This window comes from Squalius cephalus, assembly GCF_949319135.1.
Source record: "Squalius cephalus genome assembly, chromosome: 8".
Classification (NCBI taxonomy): Eukaryota; Metazoa; Chordata; class Actinopteri; order Cypriniformes; family Leuciscidae; genus Squalius; species Squalius cephalus.
The window spans coordinates 41,670,410-41,679,712 of record NC_137129.1 but is presented as its reverse complement, the minus strand read 5'-3'; positions in this window follow the sequence as shown (position 1 = coordinate 41,679,712).

The following is a 9,303-nucleotide window of genomic DNA, read 5'->3' as shown; positions in this document are numbered from 1 at the left end:
ATAAGGGCGTGGTTAACTTTGATTGACAGCTTGATTGACAGCTGACAAGGCAGCGCCACGGAGAATGACAAGAAGCGCCATTTTTTAATACAGTTGACATATAATACTACTGTTTCTGTATCATGAAATGTAGTTTTAAGAGTTTTTCAGGCGAGAATGTAGTTGTTTAAAGCTCAAATCTGTGGTTTATTTAAAGATTTATGAAAATGTTATCCAGTTGATCCAGCGATGACCGGGTGCTCGGCGCGATGTACCCCGCCTGGAGCAGTCTTTCATCGGCTTGACGTTCTGAGGTTTCGCTGCCAATGCCGCGGACTCTGGCGTCTCTGTAGTGGTTAAACATGAGATATAATTCATCTTGTGTATATCTAATGGGCGATTTTTGGTCTCGTGAATCTATATTTTTTTCCCCTGGGCAATCGTTTTGGCTGAGGGGAAGTTTCATAACTTTATAAGCTATTTAACTTTACCGATGTATAGACTCGCGCTGACTTTGTATGTTTGACTGAATTGTTTGCTTTATTTGTATAGCTTCTTATACCTTTTACTTATACTTTTATAATGGCTAACATTGATAAAACTGAAATTTAACAAAAAGAGACTGTGTTGAGTTTTTGTCATTTTAAATTTTAATACAACGAAGATGATATGTAATGTTGTTTACTGCAAAATCTGTTGTTTAGTACAAATGCACATATTGCCTGGACCATAAAATGTTTAATATTTTTATATTATATTTAAAATGAAAAGAGGCAGGTTTGTGTTATATTTTGTTTTGTTTTTCATAAATAGGCAAACGTTATGTGCAGTTGAATATAATCAATATGCGTTGCCTGAACCACATTTGTGTGGCTATAATGTTTAAGATTTCTTTAAATGAAAACGAAAAGAGTTAGTATGGTGTTTTATAACATATTTCGTTGCCATAGACTGTAAAAAATATTTCGTTGCCTGAAATATACACAGAGATAACCGGAGTAGCAGGCAGGCGAGCTGAGTGACGCGCGCTGCGTTAGAAGGTGGGCGGGGTTAGGATTTCCCAAGATTTTCCAAGATGGCGCCGCCCATACCCCCCATAAACGGCTTCAAACCCGTTCTTCAGAAAGTCTATGGGTGACGTCACAGACGCTTTGTCCATATTTTTTACAGTCTATGGTCCAGCCCTGGCAGCATCGCGGGGAAAGATGCACTGGATATTTTTGCACCACGAAAACAAACGCGCGTCCCATCATTGCTCTCTCATCTACTGCGCGATATCACAGTTTGACATGTCTGTCAATAGGCTTGTTTGAGATGCGCCTTGCCTCGGCTGAAGTATAGTCGAGAGTAGGCGGCTGCAGTGAGAGGAGGAGTGAAAAAAGCGCAGGCAAGCTGGACAGTTCTCTCTTCTCGCAGTGGATCTGACACCTGTGAGATCAAAGATTGATATCGCGGGATTCACGGGATTCACGCTCGTGCACAGTGTTGCTAATAAACTGGATGGAATTTAAAGCTCCAATATGTAAAAAAAAATCACCACAAGAGGGCGCAGTTTCCAACAATAACAAAGGCGAAGCTTGATGACGCTATGAAGGAGGTGACGATGGGAGATGTCGTTTTTAATGCGTTTTCACCATCTAGCGATGTATCTAAATGGAATTAATGAATCATGATCACGGATGAGGTAATTTATTCGTTTTTGTATTACCTGTATGTCTGATCGTATTATTTTATGTCATCATAATTAATGAACTGCAAGGAACGTGAAATGTTATGCTATATTATCCTGTTACAACTTACAGCTATTTGTCATTAATTCATATCTATTAAAATCATCTTTACTGTAACTATTACGTTACTTGTACAATAAAAAAAAATTTGATTTGCTTACCTGTCTATCAATACACTCGCGAGAGCAGAGTCTCTGTCAAGTCCAAGATTGTCGCGCAGCTCTCTCCATCTCGAAAACGCCTGGCCGATATTTATCCGGGTTTTATTCCTCCGTTTAACAGTCTGCGTGTATCCGAATATGGACGCTTTCGTTTTGTTGGCACTTCAATACTTGCCAAAGAGTAATCGTGATCAAACATTTTAAAAGAGAACAATACATCATGGTTGTTTAAACCAATGAACATTAAGCTTTGTCGTTTCCCATCATGCTTTTAATCAGCGCAGTCGGTGGAGAGCAACTGCGCCCAACTGCAGAATCCGACACATGCGCCTTGCGGTCGCGAGAGTTTTTTGACATCAGAGCAAGGCGGACCACACTCGGACACATTTCTAACCGGCATGCATCTCGCGCTGATCACTGGTGATCGATTCTGCGCAGATTTTGCTCATCTCAAACAAGCCTATTGGAAAGTTCCACATGGCGTCATGAATAAATAAGAGCAAGTGTCCATTGGATAAGAAAACTCAGACATGAATAATTATGAGACACCGATGAGTCATCAAGGTACTATAGTGCTCTGCCACGTCACTGCCTATGACGTGGACACGATGAAGATTTTAAACCCGGAAGATGAAAATAGCGGAAAAAAAACTAAAATTTAACCATTTTCCCCCTACTATTAAATCTAACAGATGCTAACATTGTCTTCAGTGGTGTTCAACACACATACCTCTGTTAAAATCTCAGAAAATTTGGTTTAGGGTTTCATGACCCTTTAATGCGGTTGGGAAAAGCTTCTCTTCCGCTCTCTCTGGCAGAATCCCTGGGATGTGTGTAGGCTATAAACAAAGACTGTGCCTTGTAGTGATGGGACGGTGGATACCGGGGCTCCGACGCAGTTTTCAAAGCACTATTGTATCACACACTGAACCGATGCTTGTATCGAAATGCCAATACCACGTGATTGATGATGACGTTTAAAGCGAACGTCATGCAGTATCGGAAGGTCCGGATTTTTTTTTTTTTTTTTTTTCGTTAATTTTCTTCAAGTATTTGATTAAAATAATAATAATAGAAAAAAAATCGGAAAGTCAGGACAATTGTTTAAAAAAAAAAAAAAAAAAAGATCATCTGATGCATAAAAAGGGAAATGATTATGGAGGCGGCATTATGATTTAACACTACACTTCCCTATAACATAGCCTAATTTATTATTATATTATTTATTTTGTTTAAACCTAACACCCAAAATATTTTTTTCAATTACATTTACTATAGGCCTAATTATGATTACATGTATAATTTATATTATTGATGAATATGTGATATATCCGTTGACCAGGCTACTCATGACACGAGTTGTGGTCTCATTGGCACAAATTAATTTAGATGAGATAAGATTAGATAGAACTGTATTGATCCCACACTTCCGAAGCTTTGTTTGGTCACGTGGTTTTTCTGCTCTGCTGTGATTTGTTAGATATGGTGGAGAACACAAGTGTGACCACCAGATGTCACTAGTCTCATTGGTTTAAAAGCTTCGAGTAATGAACCGTTTTTCGGCACAGTTTGATGAAAGCCTCAAACGCCTCAGAAAGCCTCGGTTTCCCGTCACTCTTGCTTTGTCCAAATACCCACACTTGCGGTCTTTGCATTTGACCACTTCTCTACTTGCATGACGTATTTCCTTACAACATAATCTTATATAATTAGTTTAATAATTAGGTTAATAAAAACCTAAAAATAATTAGAAGATAAAAAGATAAATACATATGGACGTAAAAAACATTGTCACTCATTTTAGACATTTTAGATATTTTAGTGTGTGTGTGTGTGTGTGTGTGTGTGAGAGAGAGAGAGAGAGAGAGAGAGAGAGAGAGGTTGTTTCTGAACAATCGCTTTTCAAGATGCACGTGGAAATTTGGCTGATCCTTGATGTGGTCGCGGACAGCGATGTTGATTCTGTGCAACGCAAAGTTAATTCTGTTCTAATTTAATCTAATGTAAATTGTTTTTGTTTTTTGTTTTTTTAATGTTGTGGATTTATGTAGAGGAGGAAAATTGATAAAGTTATTGACTATGCAACACAGGCTGGTCTTGGTAATGATTTTCAGTTTTGTTCAAGGTAACTAAAGCAACAGTTTTTTCATTAACGAAAGAATATGTAAAGTATAATATTTGGGACTAAAGACACAATAATTAACATGATAATAAACAGCTGCCTGACTTTTACATTTGTTGAGATGACATACAGTAATTAGATTGTAGATAATGATCATATATTAAGTTGGGTGTCCACCTTAGAGATAATCACGATATTTACATTGAAACAATCATATTTAAAAATATGATATTAATCATATAATTTAATAAAACATATGTATTTGTTACCACTGTAAAGCTATATTAAATTATTATGGGATCTCATTCAGTGTTTTCAGAATCTTTACTTTTTTTTAATAATTTTGTTTCAGTATTTTAAAATGATCATATTTTAATGACACTATATTTACTGAACAAAAATTAATTATTGTATTTATCAAAATGATCCAAAAATAGTACAAACTTTGCTAAAGTGATTGTTTTGAACAAATACGAACTTTTATTACATTTTAGCTCAAGTATTTGTGTAAATACTGTGTGTTTTACCCAGTGTGTGTCATACATTCACAAGATTTTTAAATAAACAAAACACTTTTTATTTTTAAATTTTAAATTTATTTTACACACAGCATTTGTTGCTCCATCAATGTTCAATAAAAACATTTAGATATTTTTTCTGCAATCATACACTATGGGAGTAGTGAAAAGTACTTTTTTTAAGGTAACCCTGTTGATACCTACCTAGTATTTTTAAAAATGTATACAAATTTCAGGATTAATTGAATTAAATTTCAGTCTGTTCTGCACATAAATTTGTCGAATGACTTTATGGCACAGAAGTCATAGAGTATTTATTGTATTTATTTACCGTGACATATTGTTTTGTTGTGTCACAATTAATGCTATCAGAAACTATAATGTGCGTTTTAAAGGAGTTTTGAAACTGTTAACAACACATTTAAATGATTTTACGGCTAGACTTTTACTCAAAACATGACGTCAGGAATGAAAACGAAAGTGTGATTCCTCTAGCTGCCAGTGAGGGGCGACAGTGAGCTGATACACCTGACGCTCAATACACTCGAAACAGAATGAAACTTGAAACTTAAATCTTGAATGAGCTCGTCTGAAATACAAAGCATAAAAATGGTAGATTGCTAACTTTGTATAAAAACATGCTCTGTATAGACCAGGGGTCGGCAACCCAAAATGTTGAAAGAGCCATATTGGACCGAAAAAACCCAAAACAAATCTGTCTGGAGCCGCAAAAAATTAAAAGCCTTATAAGCCTTATAATGAAGGCAACACATGCTGTAAGTGTCTATATTAGCTTTATTAGCCCCCTAGTATCAAAATGATAAGTAGGCTACAAATACATGAGCATTAGATTAAATGTTTATTTTCCCTGCAGCGTATCTTGGAGAGAATGACGCACCACGTGACTACTCTGCTGTACGATAGTGCTTTAAGTTTAACTTCCATTACAATTTTAATGTATTATGTTTCAATTTATTTATTCGTGTATTATGTTTACAACGTTGAAAAACTTTAACCCTTTCACACGTAAGTTTAAAATATTCTGACTGACCAGCGTGAGTTTTTCAAGGCGACCGTTATTTAGAATGTGTCACTTTATGGTTTCCATGGTGACGCGTCATTGCGTGTCACGTGACACACCGCAGCAGCAACAGAGCTGAATGAATGATGATCTGCTTTTATGTCATTTTTCCTTTTTTATTCAAAATATTTACAAATTTGTTAGATATGGCATGAAATATCTGATATTCCGATTGTCAAATATATGCAAGTGGAAGTATATTGTTGTTTAAACACCTTTATAACGATCGCGTTAGTTGAGCTGTATGCGCGATGGGCGCCGCCATCTTAGTTTGTCCCGCATACGCAGTTCAGAGAATCGGATCTGTTGGATTTACAACACGTGAATTCATCCACTTCTCCCGAAATACATAAAAGTAAGTGGCTGGTGAAATGGGAGAAGAATAGAGTAAACTTTAAAGTTACTTACTTACACAATGTGTATCTGATATGAATAAAATGTGTCTAATTATAATGGAAATGATTATTATTGCCTCTTCCTTTAACATCAGTGTGTATTTTACAAACTCTAAATGTATTGTTTTTTTAGTATTTATATGTCTGAAACCTAAAATAAACATTATGTGGTTGAAAACACAGAAAAGTTGTGATATATGACAGCTCTGAGCCGAGCGCGCCTGTATCTGGCTCAGCGCCAGCCAACGCGCGAGAGCACATTTGAATTTAGCAGTTGATCACGTGATGCACTGACCGTTCTAATCACACCGACCACCGATCGTACGTGCGAAAGGGTTAAGAATGTTTGTCATGTTTTTCCTCCTACAGAAATTATATTAAAGCAAAAAATATTTTTTCCATTTTCATATTTTTGAAAAAGCTCCAGGGAGCCACTAGGGCGGCGCTTAAGAGCCGCATGCGGCTCTAGAGCCGCGGGTTGCCGACCCCTGGTATAGACAAAGGAATAGTCTTGCTTATATATTTATGGTTTTACCCTTTTCTTAGTGATGCACTGCAAGGTAAGATTAGTTTCAGACATAACCATGTTACAAACAAACTATAATATAATCATATAATATCATATAATATCAATTTAATGTAAAATAAAATACATTTTATAGTATATGTTATAGTAGAGTTTGTTTTCAGTGGTTTAAGGTGGTTTTACCTGCCAGGAAGTGCCCGCTTCTGCTTTGTGTGTTTTCAGTTTGTGTTTCATATGTTCCTCAGAGAAACACTTCCTCCACTACACCTTTACAGTCCTGACCAAATCAGACTCATTCCCAGAGTTCAGTGCTGTGTGTGTTTATGATGGCAGACGTATCAAACACTTCAGTAATGAAGAACGAGTCTGGATTATGACTGATAAAGACTGGACTGAAGCTCCTGAAGATCCTCCTGATTCTAGAAACTGGTTCATACGTCAGATCAGGACTCTGTCAAACTGCACAGACTCACTGTGTTCTGGTGAGATTCATGCTTTACTCTTATTAATTATCAGACATTATATTTACTGTGAGTTTCTCATGAGTGTTGATCTGTGATTGTAGATCATGTTTTTCAGAGAAAAATTGGCTGTGACTCTATTACCACACTAATGATCAGACAGAGCTGGAGCGACAAACCCTGGAGTATCAACTCTCCATTCATGGTAAAGTCAAAACTAATCAAACCATCAGCATGTGCTTTCTGGTTTTCCTTTAATAATTGTGTTAGTATTGCACACAGGCCTGTAACCAGCAGACACGCTGAATGGGACACTAATATTCAGATTAGTTAATCCAATATATGCTTCACAGTGGTGGATTTTTAAATGATTACATTTGGTCCCCAATCCTAAATATATGCGTATGGCCTTGACTGATTGACACCATTATAATAATGATTAATGTCTCTGTTTCTCCTCAGATGAGATCTCTGTAAAGAAAGGTGAGGAGCTGAAGTTGGATGTTCTGTTGATCAACGCTGATAAAGTGGAGCACTGGGCCAAAAGAAGCACAGGGCGAAAGGAGGATTGGAGCAGAAGTCACGGGGTCAGGGGAGATCGAATGACTATTAGAGATAGAAACCTGATCATTAATAATTTTACAGTCACTGACACTGGAACATATGAGGTTCTGAACTCTGAAGGAGAAATCTTGATCATGATGACAGTCACAGGTGAGAGAAGATCAGTGGATGAGGAGAAATATTATGTTGAAATCACTGAAACAGGTGAAGTTACATTATTTGAACATCAGATTGATGCTAAACCTAGTACAGAATCAAAGGACGGATTTAACTACATAAATGATGACAAAACAAGAACATAGTAAGTAAAATAAGAGGCATTGAGAGCTTTACAAAATCGTTAAACATTGAGTTTAAAAATAAATGAATAAATAAATAAATAAATGTGCTCTCTTCCCAGCTTCCCCCCTTCCACCTGAAGCATATTGGATTTCCCAGTTGAACTGTCTGTGCCCTTATTAACAGTGAAGTGCACAGTTTCAAAGTACCAAGAGAGTGATTCAAAAGCGTACAGCACTGCTCTCTGATCGCTGTTGCGGTAATTTGATCTCATACACCGATCAGTCTGAGCAGCGCTGCTTGAAGACAAACACACCTATTAATGACACAGACAGCAGCAGCCGACCCTGATATCAGCAACAAGAACAAAGAGCTTTATAAAGCTTTATAAGCTTTATAAAGGTGCGTTCATTTGGATCATTCGGGTCAGTCAGGTCGTAGGCTGCTGTCACTTTAAGAACTAATGCAAGGATCCAATAATATACTGTTACACATTTTTCTCGTTCACTTAGGACATAACCAATAGTGTTTACGTGAATACTCACCAAGATGAGTAATTTGAGATTTACAGGTGTGAGTTCGGTAATAAAGTGTGGTTGGCACTGCTGTTAACTCCCATATACAAAAATAATGATTTTAAAGGGGTCCTATTATGCCTTTTTATGAAGTCTTGATTTTGTTTTCAGGGCGTACTAGAATGAATATGTTTTCATGCTTAATTATTCAAAAAAATTATTATTATTCACATAATTTACATTATTACAGCTCCTCTCTCTCGAAAGCGTCGTTTTCCATGAAGCCCCTCCTTCCGAAATATAAAATGTGTTGTGATTGGTTAGCTGGCCCAGTGTGTTGGCAGCGCTTAGCACGTGTTCTGGAAATGTTATGCCTCCTTATAACCGCGAGATCTACTCAGATGTAAATATTACCGATGGCATCGATTTCAAACCAATTCGAGCCCGATTCAGACCCTGACAATGTTAGCGAACAAGAGGATCGTGCATAACAGATTTCACAGTTTCAGAGTGGTATGTTAAACTCTGTTCTGGAAGCTGTTCTCCGTAAAATGTGCATCACACAGACAAATGTTAGGGTTATAATGTTCAGGAACAGTGTTAAAAATAAATTTAACCTCTCAAAGTTCGTCAGCCTTTGGAAAAACGTTTTCTGGGGTGTAAAAAACAGCGACAATACTCTTCATCTTCTCTAATGCAGCTTAACCAGGCCTCGCCAACTTGTTTGGGCGGGGATTATTTAAATGAGGAACATTATGACTTATAAGATCCGGAAAAAAACGTGCTGTAGTCCAAACGAGCCATTAGTTGTAGTTATTGAAAAGTGGATTCTGTTAAATATAATATCTCCCTTTGTAGTGGACTTTGAGCTTTGTAACCTTGCAGATGTGTTTACTCAAACAGCAACATTACACACTAAATAAAGTTGAAAAAGTGTAATAGGACCCCTTTGAAAATATTATTTTTGAGCAG